Raw genomic sequence first — 9,754 nt, 5'->3', positions numbered from 1 at the left:
ATAATATTAGGCCATCAGCTGAAGGTCGAAATTCGCTTGTTTCGTTCCAGCAACTGCGGGTCTAAAATTTCTCTACAGCATTGAATACATAAATTAACTAAGATTAATGATCCAAAAGTTCTCCATGTACTTTCCTGCAGTTTTTTTGCAATTCCGTTCGAAAGATCGAACTATATTTTTATTGCGTATGTTAAGAAACCTGCCGTTTTACGTTCAAAAGTTGTGCGCCAGTGAGATATCTGTACCATGTGATATGAATTGTCCAATGAGCCATGAGTTCTGTGTGCAATCTTTGTAGAAAACAACAAACATGGCGGCTCCCACGGGCGCTAGTCAGTCTCCGACACACGGAAATCTACAGTGCTCAGTGCACATTGAATCTGTAAAATTTGAAGCAGTCAAGGCACTGACGAATAAACGATGGACTTAAGTTACTTCCTGCGCTAAAGATTGGCTTAATCTCAGCGGCGGAGACAGTGATATTGCCGTACTACTGATTACTCCATGGCCTACTACGATCAAGCGTGCGTTCAACAGCATAGTATGATGGGGTTCCACGATAAGTGTTACAGGCGGTTCATTGATAGTAAGCACATTGCTGCAAGAAAACGGACAGTTCCAGAGGAGACCCCATATGATTTTAAACGAAGAATTGACGGAAAAGATCGAGGAAACCAAGCAGAAGCTCTGGTGTATTGCCTGTTCAATTTATTATATGTGGGAAAAGAAACAATACATTACTCGGCGTTGCAAACGGGTGCAGGACAAGCTGCAGCAGGCAGAGACTTTCGATGGAGGTAAGCCTAAGCATACTACACGACTCTACTTGTACTTCTGTGTCATAGTTGAAGTGTTAAGAGAAGTTGCATAATGCCAGATCAGTAGCTCTTGAGGGATAGAATCCAAGTCAAAGGGCACAGTGTTGGACCTGAACATAATATAATTAGTGGGATGGTCATCTGATTTGTTTTGTTATAAGGTGGTAGGAACGGAAATTTGTTTCAAATTCTCCATCTGGGGCACTAGCCTAAGTGTTAAATACAGGCTTCATAGTTTTCTTACTGTGGCCCTTTATTTGAATGATAGAGATATTATATTAGTTAGAAAAATAAGTGTAACAAAGGTGCAATAAGGTTAGGTTTGCAAGGTCTTATGGTCAGCCTGTCTAGCTTTACCAAAATGAACAAGTATCTGTCTCCTTTATTATTAGTAACAGATATAATCTACCATTGTATAATTTAAACCATAAAATTTAGAGATAATGTACTGTACTGTCAAAAAAAGCCTGTTTTAATTCTTTTTTGCATGACACTGGTTTGCAAAATTTGAATGTGTCTTTGTTTGTCCATAGAAGATGAGCAGATCACATGGTATATAAATAAAATTGTCTTAGTTCTTATTTGTTCAAACTTACATTTTGATCAACAGAAAATGCAAAACAATTTGCTTTTTTTATTTCATTTTATTAAAGCATTGCTTCGACAAGCAGCAGAGCGGAAAAAAGATGAGCCCAGACTTTATGAATATTAGAGGAAAAGACCGTGTTGCCATTGAAGTGAGGTACCACTCTCTATGTTGAAGAAACTAGATACAATTCTTGACAAGGAAGACATACAGATCTTGAAAGGTAAAGTACTCTCTTCAATGTGTGGTTCATTGAGTGTTCAGGGGTGGATCTAGGACTTTTGGAATATGGGGGTCCTCCCCCAAGGAAAATTAAAAAATTCTCTAAACGCTTTGAGATGCAATATCAGGTTAATCTTTCCATTGAAATTATTAAAGTAATTTGCAACATATTTCTAGCTGAATTGTGATTATATTGGTACCCCATCATAAAATGTGAGACTCAAAAATATCCAATTTCATGGTACAAGGTGTTCTGTTCATCTCCTCCTCAGAGCAGAGTTTACCACCAACAAAAGATGCTCTGATCCAGCATGTTAAGCGCTGCACCAACCAGGCTGCTATTCACAGTAGGGCATTGCAGCAAAGGATTGATGCACTCTCACCAGAGGGACATGGATGGAAACTTGAAAATGATGACCTTATAATCACTTGGATGACGAAGCCACCTGACCCAGATGTTTTGCTTCAGTGTGTCAGCAGTAGCTGTAGAGTCGGCAAATGTCTTAAAGGAAGATGTTCCTGAATGAATGCACAACTACCGTGTACAGACCTATGTAAATATAGAAATTGCAGCAACTTCCAAGAAGATGTTGAGATTGTTGATGCAGGGGAAGATGATTTGGAGGATGAACTGTGATGGTGTTAAATCTTGATATCTTAGTCTGAAATTTTAATCAAGTTTGAAGTTTGTGAAGAGGGTTAACTTTTTCAAAGTCATGTTGTCATTATTTTGTTCCCCAGAGTTTAAAGGAACCAGAAAACATGATCTTATTCATATATTCATTTTAGCTATTAGTAGTTTTACATAGATTACCCTACCTACCAGACACCTTATGATAAATATCCACATTTTCTTCAAATCACACTTTTTTTGCTGAGAGGGGAAGGGGGAGGAGGGTGTTATGGGCATGCTTTACTGTACCTCTTGCATATTCACAACTACATTTACTGAAGACGATGACGCAAATACCACGTCCTGAAACCAGTCAGAGATTTATATACTGTTGTTGGGGAACCATCGCCCCTGCCCCTGTTCCAATATCACGGTTCTTTATTGTTTTGCCGTAACATTTCGTTACCTGTTTTGTTCATATTGTTAACACGTTTTGTGCATCTGTTCAAGTTTTGACTGAAGGATATTCAAGTCTTTAGTGACTTTTATTTCATCTAATTATCTTTACCTCTACTACGGAATGGACTTTCCCTTTTCCATACCATATCTGACTTCCATGCAGTGAATTGAAGTGGATCCTGTTATAACTAGTACAACTGTCCTTGGATGAACTTTTAATCACTTATTAATTCCTCGCCGCGCCTTTTGATGAAGAACCTGTATCTTGAATCATCGCAAAGGCCCAGCTCTACTACACCATTGAGTGTATCGACCCAGTCTTAATAGATACATTATTTCTTTCTATCTGGGGCTTAAGTTAACTGTCTTCATTATTCACTTATTTGTACCATTCACCTTTATTATTCATATTATTTGTAGAATATAGAACTATTATTATTCAAAATACCATTCGAAACCTTGTCGATCTTTTCTTTTATACGTTAACTCCCTTGGAAACACTTTTTGCAGGAATACGAATTATAAACATGTCGTTTCCGTAACATGGAGAAAGTACCTAGTTTTGCAGAAGACTGTAGAAAGAGTACTAAGGTAACGGATATATACCGACTAACTTTATTTCACATCTACGATATGCCATGATGTCTTAGTGTGCCAACTTATATATTGATTTATACAAAAGAAATAACTCACTGGTCTTGGGGCATTGGCACATCTCACTGTAACTAGGGATTTAGCTACATGTAAAGTAGAGGGGGAGGGGGTCACATGTGTAAAACAGTTTGGATGGGGAGTGTAACAATTATGGAGAGGAACTTTTCATTATATGTGTATATTTACGCATACATGCACAGACGAAATGCATTCATATCATAGGGGGAAAATCTAAAAATATTTGATTTATTACAAAGCATTATATCTGAGTTTATTAAAAGTGGTACATTTTTATAATTAAAACCCTTAAGTTATAATGTGCAAAAATTGTATTTCATATTTCAAAGTTGAAATTGTGATTTTTTACCATTTTGGCGAAAATGGAGGGGGGGGGGGGGGGAGGGAGGGCACAACTTGTAATGCCTGAAAACAACCCTCACTGACCCTTAGACCAGAATCCTCTTCCACCATTCTTGTAACCCTGACCCAACTATTATACAAAAACATATCAGTCGTAATTAAACATATAAGAAAAGAGTGGTAAGTATGCACCACTGTACCAAATCTAACGTTAGCACATGTGTTCCTAATACATAGCATCGTAGCACGTAATGTCTACATAACACACCCAATTTCAAGGGTGCGTTACAAAAATACTGCAGGAAATTTTTTGGAGAACTTTTGATATAATGTTTGTGATGCATTAAACTACCCAAAAATGCATTAAAAGTCTAGACCCGGTGTTGCTGGAACGAAACTGATTTTACAGCCACATTTTAAGCTTCAGCTGATGGCCTATATCATTTAGTTTTAATAAATGTAATCTTTTGTATAATGGGGTAGTATGATCACGTGGTGCAGCATGTGATATATGGCGGATAGCTCTCTTCTGGAGGACACATGATTAAGATTTGTAGAATAGGTTCCTGACCAAATAGTCGTGCAATAAGTTAATTGGGGTAAAATCAGAGTTATATAGAGTGTTCTGAGTATATTTGGAGGTAAATGATGTTTTAATTTGCATATAATACCAGTGTTTTTAGCCACTCTGTTACAGACTGCTGATATGTGATCACGCCACGAAAGTTTATTGTCTATGTGTACACCCAAGAACTTAGTAGTGTTAACCCGATTAATAATTTTATCATTCATGGTAATATTGTGATCCCATCTGAATGAGTGACTAGCATTAAACACCATATAATTAGTTTTTTCTATATTAAGAGATAATTTGTTTGCTGCAAACCAGCTGGAAAATTTAGTTAGTTCAGTAGAAACAGTTTTATGTGATGAGAGTAGATTTTGGGAATCGAAGAAAATATTTGTGTCGTCGGCAAATAATATTGTTTTAGCAATATCGGAGACATTAACGATATCATTGACATAAATTATAAATAGTAATGGACCTAGTATAGAACCCTGAGGAACTCCGCAAGCGATTTTAGCAAGTTCAGATTTAGAATTTTTATATAAAGTGTACTGGTATCTATTTGAAAGATAACTATCTAGCCAATTTAGGGTTGTTCCTCTGATACCATAAAAAAATAATTTACTTAGTAATATTTTATGATCGATGGTGTCAAAGGCTTTGGATAGGTCGAGAAATACGCCTACACAGGTATTATTCTTATCAAGACTATTATATATTTTGTTGACTGCATCTGCTAAAGCTAATTCTGTAGAATGGTCAGGACGAAATCCGTACTGCTCGTTATTAAGAACATTATATTTACATAGAAAACTGTATATACGATTAAACATTAATCGTTCAATGATTTTTGAAAAGACTGACAATAAAGATATAGGGCGGTAATTCTCAAAATGACTGGGGTCTCCTTTTTTAAAGATTGGTTTTACCTTTGCTATTTTAAGCTTATCCGGAAAAATGCCGGTGTTAAAAGAAATATTGCAGAGATGAGTTAAAGGCTTTACAATGTATGGGATAACTTGTTTGATAATACCTGGCTTAAAGTCATCATAGCCTGCTGCTTTGTTTGGTTTCACATTTGTGTGAGCAACTTTTAAAACTTCTTCTACTGTTACTGGATATGTAAATATGGAATGGCATACCTTGTCATTATTATGTAAAAAATGGTCCGCTTTTAGTTTAATATTAATCTTACTAGCGAGGTTATAACCAAGATTTACAAAGTATTTGTTAAAGTTGCTAGCGATGTCATTATCATTGCTAATTTCGCAATCATCATTTTTAAATGTTGCTGGATATGATGAGTCTTTACCGTTTTTATTGAGAATTTCATTAATTGTACTCCAAGTACTGTTTACGTTGTTTCTACTCTGCTTGAATTTATCATAAAAGTATAATCGTTTGGAACATCGTATAACATGGTTTAATTTATTACGGTACATTTTGTAAATAGACTTAGTATGTTCAGTAGGATTCTTCAAATAACGTCTAAATAATATGTTCTTCCTTTTGATTGATTTTAAAATGCCCTTAGTGATCCAGGGATGTTTTTTAGTACGTTTCTTTTTTGGATTGAACACTTGAGTAGGAAAGCAATTATTATACGTAGTATTGAAATAATAGTAAAATGTATTATAAGCAATATTAACATCTGGTTCGTTTAGGACATTGTCCCACGTAGTTTTCCCAATTTCAGAAGTGAAACTACTGATTACATAGCACGAATTTTGAGCTCCCTTAATGAGATCCACGAGTTATTGTGAGCTCCCCCCCCCCCCCCGCCCTCTGATGTGTATAAGGAAATCGACCGGGTTCTAGCTGCATGCACTCCGTGAAACACCTTCGGGAGGAGTAAAAGTTTGGATTCTGAACCCATAAACATGACTTTGATAGTAGTATAGACGAAGAGTGCTTTACATATCGACATACTGTTTGTTACAGATGGCAGCAGGAAAAAAAGGCGGGTAAAAAGAAACAAAACAAGAACAGGACACCGAGCGGGAGAGGAGCGATTGACTTCAGCCATTGGGACCCTCAGACTTGGCATCACCCATCACTAATTTCCACTCTATACTAATACCAACCCCACCCCACACTCACCCCCACCCAACCCCCTTGGTGACTTTGCCGTCCACCGTCGACGGCTTTAGCTTGTAAGTACTCTGGTCACTGTATTTCCTAGACCAGGGGATTTCCTTCCCTTCCCCATATGCCAGAACTGCGGCCTTCTCCCAGCCAGTGAAGCCAGGCGAGTCTTAAGAGGCAATACAGTACCTTTAACTTTGCGGAATAGATTGGTAGCCATGCAGAAGCAAGAGAAGAAGATTCTTAATTAAGGGTTCAAGAATAAGGATATATTAATATTTTAATATAATTGTAGTTAACGTGGGTATCAATAAAAGTAGCAGCAAAATAATGATATATTCTTTTATTATACATAGAACACACAGAAAATTGCTTCCAAACAGTGTGTGGGCGTGTTTATGGTATATTCTGTCTGGAAAAGTATTACATTTTTCTTTTTCTTTTGTATAGCACACATGTATATACCAGTAAATGTAGTGAATTTCATTCATTCAAGCATACATGATTCAACTAAAGGCTCTGCAACATTGCGGTTGAAGTATATCATAAACTTGGCAGCTGTTAATGCGAAAACAATATTTCCTTCTAAATTCTTACTTATATAAATATACTGATGCAACAGATAGCTCTAAACGTTATCAGTCGAAGCACTCTACTCAATCGTATATTATTTTGATTCCCCATCATGGAGTTATACGAAACCTTTTGTATCTCCTCATTATGGATTTGTTTGATATTAATGCAGTATAGAGCCAGGCGGTGATTGGTAGTGTAACTCGCGGTCACTGGGAAGGGGATAGGATTTTATATTCCAGTAAACAGAGAAGTTGTTCAGATGAAGCTAGACGAATGGCAAGAGTCTAAATCTGACGTATGCGAAATTAAGTACACATTCACCTCTTACCATCGACAAAATGTAACGATTAATAGGTAAATAAATAAATAAATTAACGAATGTAAGATGATTATTGCCAAACGGGCCGTGCATGAGGGTCCTAATAATTAGGCCCACTCACTTCCATAGCATATTTACCAGATCAAATATTAACCTAGTTTCATCGCGAGCTTGCGTAAAATATTTGTTTCAATATTCTAAGTATATTCGCGCGTTTTCTTATCTTTAAAAGAGTTAACATGTAAAGAAAAGTACAAAAACACAAAGCATAAATTTCTATTTTATTCTTATTTTTATTCCTATTCTTAAATCTAGTTGAATGTCTACCATACACAACAGTAATAGTTAGGTTCGTGATCGCTTTACTTATATGTTCCTTGTCTACTGAACTTTTGATATTGACCGTTTCTCTTTGCACAGGGTCCAGGTTAGTTTGACCAAACTACCATGTGTTTCCAGAGTTACTCACAGAAAAACAACACCCACTATATATTGATTTTGGTTACATGACTTTTTATGATTTCCAAGACAACAGCGACCCTTACAACCCTCTTTACTATGGTATAGAAGTCGCAGTCAGTATACCGCTACTGACTACCGAACCGGACGGACCACCATCATACTCTTTGGCCCTCGCTAACTTCTATGATCGAAGCCGTGGCGAGTTTCCCAAGCCGAACATCCATTACCCATACCTTGCTGCTGATAAGCTCAAATTAGATGACTGCGGGGCTTTCATTCAGATAGGTGAAGACGAAATGAGAGTTACTTTTGAAAAACAAAACCATCCATGTATTCCTCCACCAAATACCGTCCGTCACGAATTCGACGAATTTGTTCAAGAGGATTTGCAACTTGGTACCCCGGAACCGAACTTCGAGTATTGTTACCGTCTTCCCACTGTTAACAAGTTCTGCGCAGCTGCAGAGAGATTGAAATGCGCAGTGAGCCATTATGCGCCCAATCTCTGCCAAATTTGGATTCCACTAGATTTACATTCTTGCGCTACCTCAGTTCAAATTGGAACTGTAACAGATTACTTCCGGGATTTCATGCTCTTTGGTGATAATCCGATTAACGTGATCGCCTCCGAAACCATGTCCTGTAACTATACGCTTGGCTTTAAGTATCCTTGTATGGAATAATTATTACACATAACTGGTTTTTACTCTTTTTGCATTTTAATTCGATAACGATTCCACTGTATAATAGTTGGGTGCAGATGTAAAGCTCATTAGAGAGGTGTTGGTCACGTTTTTAAGGAACCATCATTCACTTAAGGAGAGTGTTCGGAACGACCATTCCTATAACCAGTTTAATGTAAATCGTTTACAATGAAACATGTATAATTTTGTCAATTAAGAGGACAAATGGTGTCGAATGTCACCCAGCGGTTCTCATGTTGTTAATTTGAAATAACAATGTGATTGCATTGTTATCTGTACTAGCCGCAGACGTCACTCATCAATATAAAGTATGTTGATTGACAAAGACATGTATGTTTTTGTTTTTATTAAAGTATGATTACGTGTTATGAATGTATCTGGCAACAGTCGAGTGAGGGCATGACATTATCATGCCAAATTTAGCCGGCTGAAAATGTATTTCTGTTTTGGCATAATCTGAGAATCATTAAGCCTCAGTCTGTAGATGCAAACCATATTCTAAGAAATAATTATTTTGAGAAACCTTTCAATTAAAACAAGGGACGGTCAACTATAAGCGTGGATTACATTTCTATTACATTTCAAGGACAAGTCAATACCTAGATTAAAGAGAAGGCAACCTTGAGTAAACATATTACAAACTTGCGTCTTTATGACGTCACAAACCACCGTGTTTATCTGGTCGAAGGGTGTATCTGGCGAAGTCGTAGGCCATCGAACAAACATATCTAGCATTAGAGGAACCAGATTCTGCAATTTCGCTTCCAATGTGATTTTTTGTTTATCTTCCCTCATTGTCGAATTAGAATTGAAACATAGCAATTCGTCGTCTTATACAAATGGGCGATTAGTTATATCGTACACAAATAGGACAACACAACAGGCTTTTTGTGATATGGATACCTAGGTTTTCAGATGTGCCGGATTATTGCGCTCAGGTGCCATAAGGCACACCAGACGTCCTGCCTCTCCCCGCCTTCATTAAGAGTTGCAAAGAGGCAAAAACCGAAACAATAGGAAGTTGATAATTGACCCTTTGAACTTGGGACCTTAATGCTAGGGTGCCTTGACTTTGCCCTATGCAATGAGTAGCTTTTCATTCCATTATTTATCTTTAAAATATGACTCAACCGAATGATGCCAATGAACTTGAATAATTCAGTAAATGCCAAACCTTTTCTTATATGAGGTATTCTCTTCTGAGGATAAATAATACATTATTAAAAAAGAAGGCATTTTCAATTCATTAGTTATAACGGTATATCATTTACACTTCTATTTGATGTGGGGTTTTAACTACTATTGCCAAAACAAATTACAGTTGATTT

At 36.9% G+C, this 9,754-nt stretch overlaps 1 long non-coding RNA gene across 1 annotated transcript; it reads left to right on the top strand.

The window, feature by feature from the left end:
- On the top strand, positions 1–3,148 carry LOC139965407 (uncharacterized). The gene is made up of 3 exons (XR_011792234.1): positions 1–797; positions 1,472–1,627; positions 1,899–3,148. It is a non-coding gene; the product is annotated as an uncharacterized lncRNA (long non-coding RNA).
- Positions 3,149–9,754: the final 6,606 nt, after the last annotated feature.

Source organism: Apostichopus japonicus, chromosome 3 (assembly GCF_037975245.1).
Source record: "Apostichopus japonicus isolate 1M-3 chromosome 3, ASM3797524v1, whole genome shotgun sequence".
NCBI lineage: Eukaryota > Metazoa > Echinodermata > Holothuroidea > Aspidochirotida > Stichopodidae > Apostichopus > Apostichopus japonicus.
Note: the sequence above shows the minus strand (reverse complement) of the source record. Positions and strands in the feature narration are given on the sequence as shown.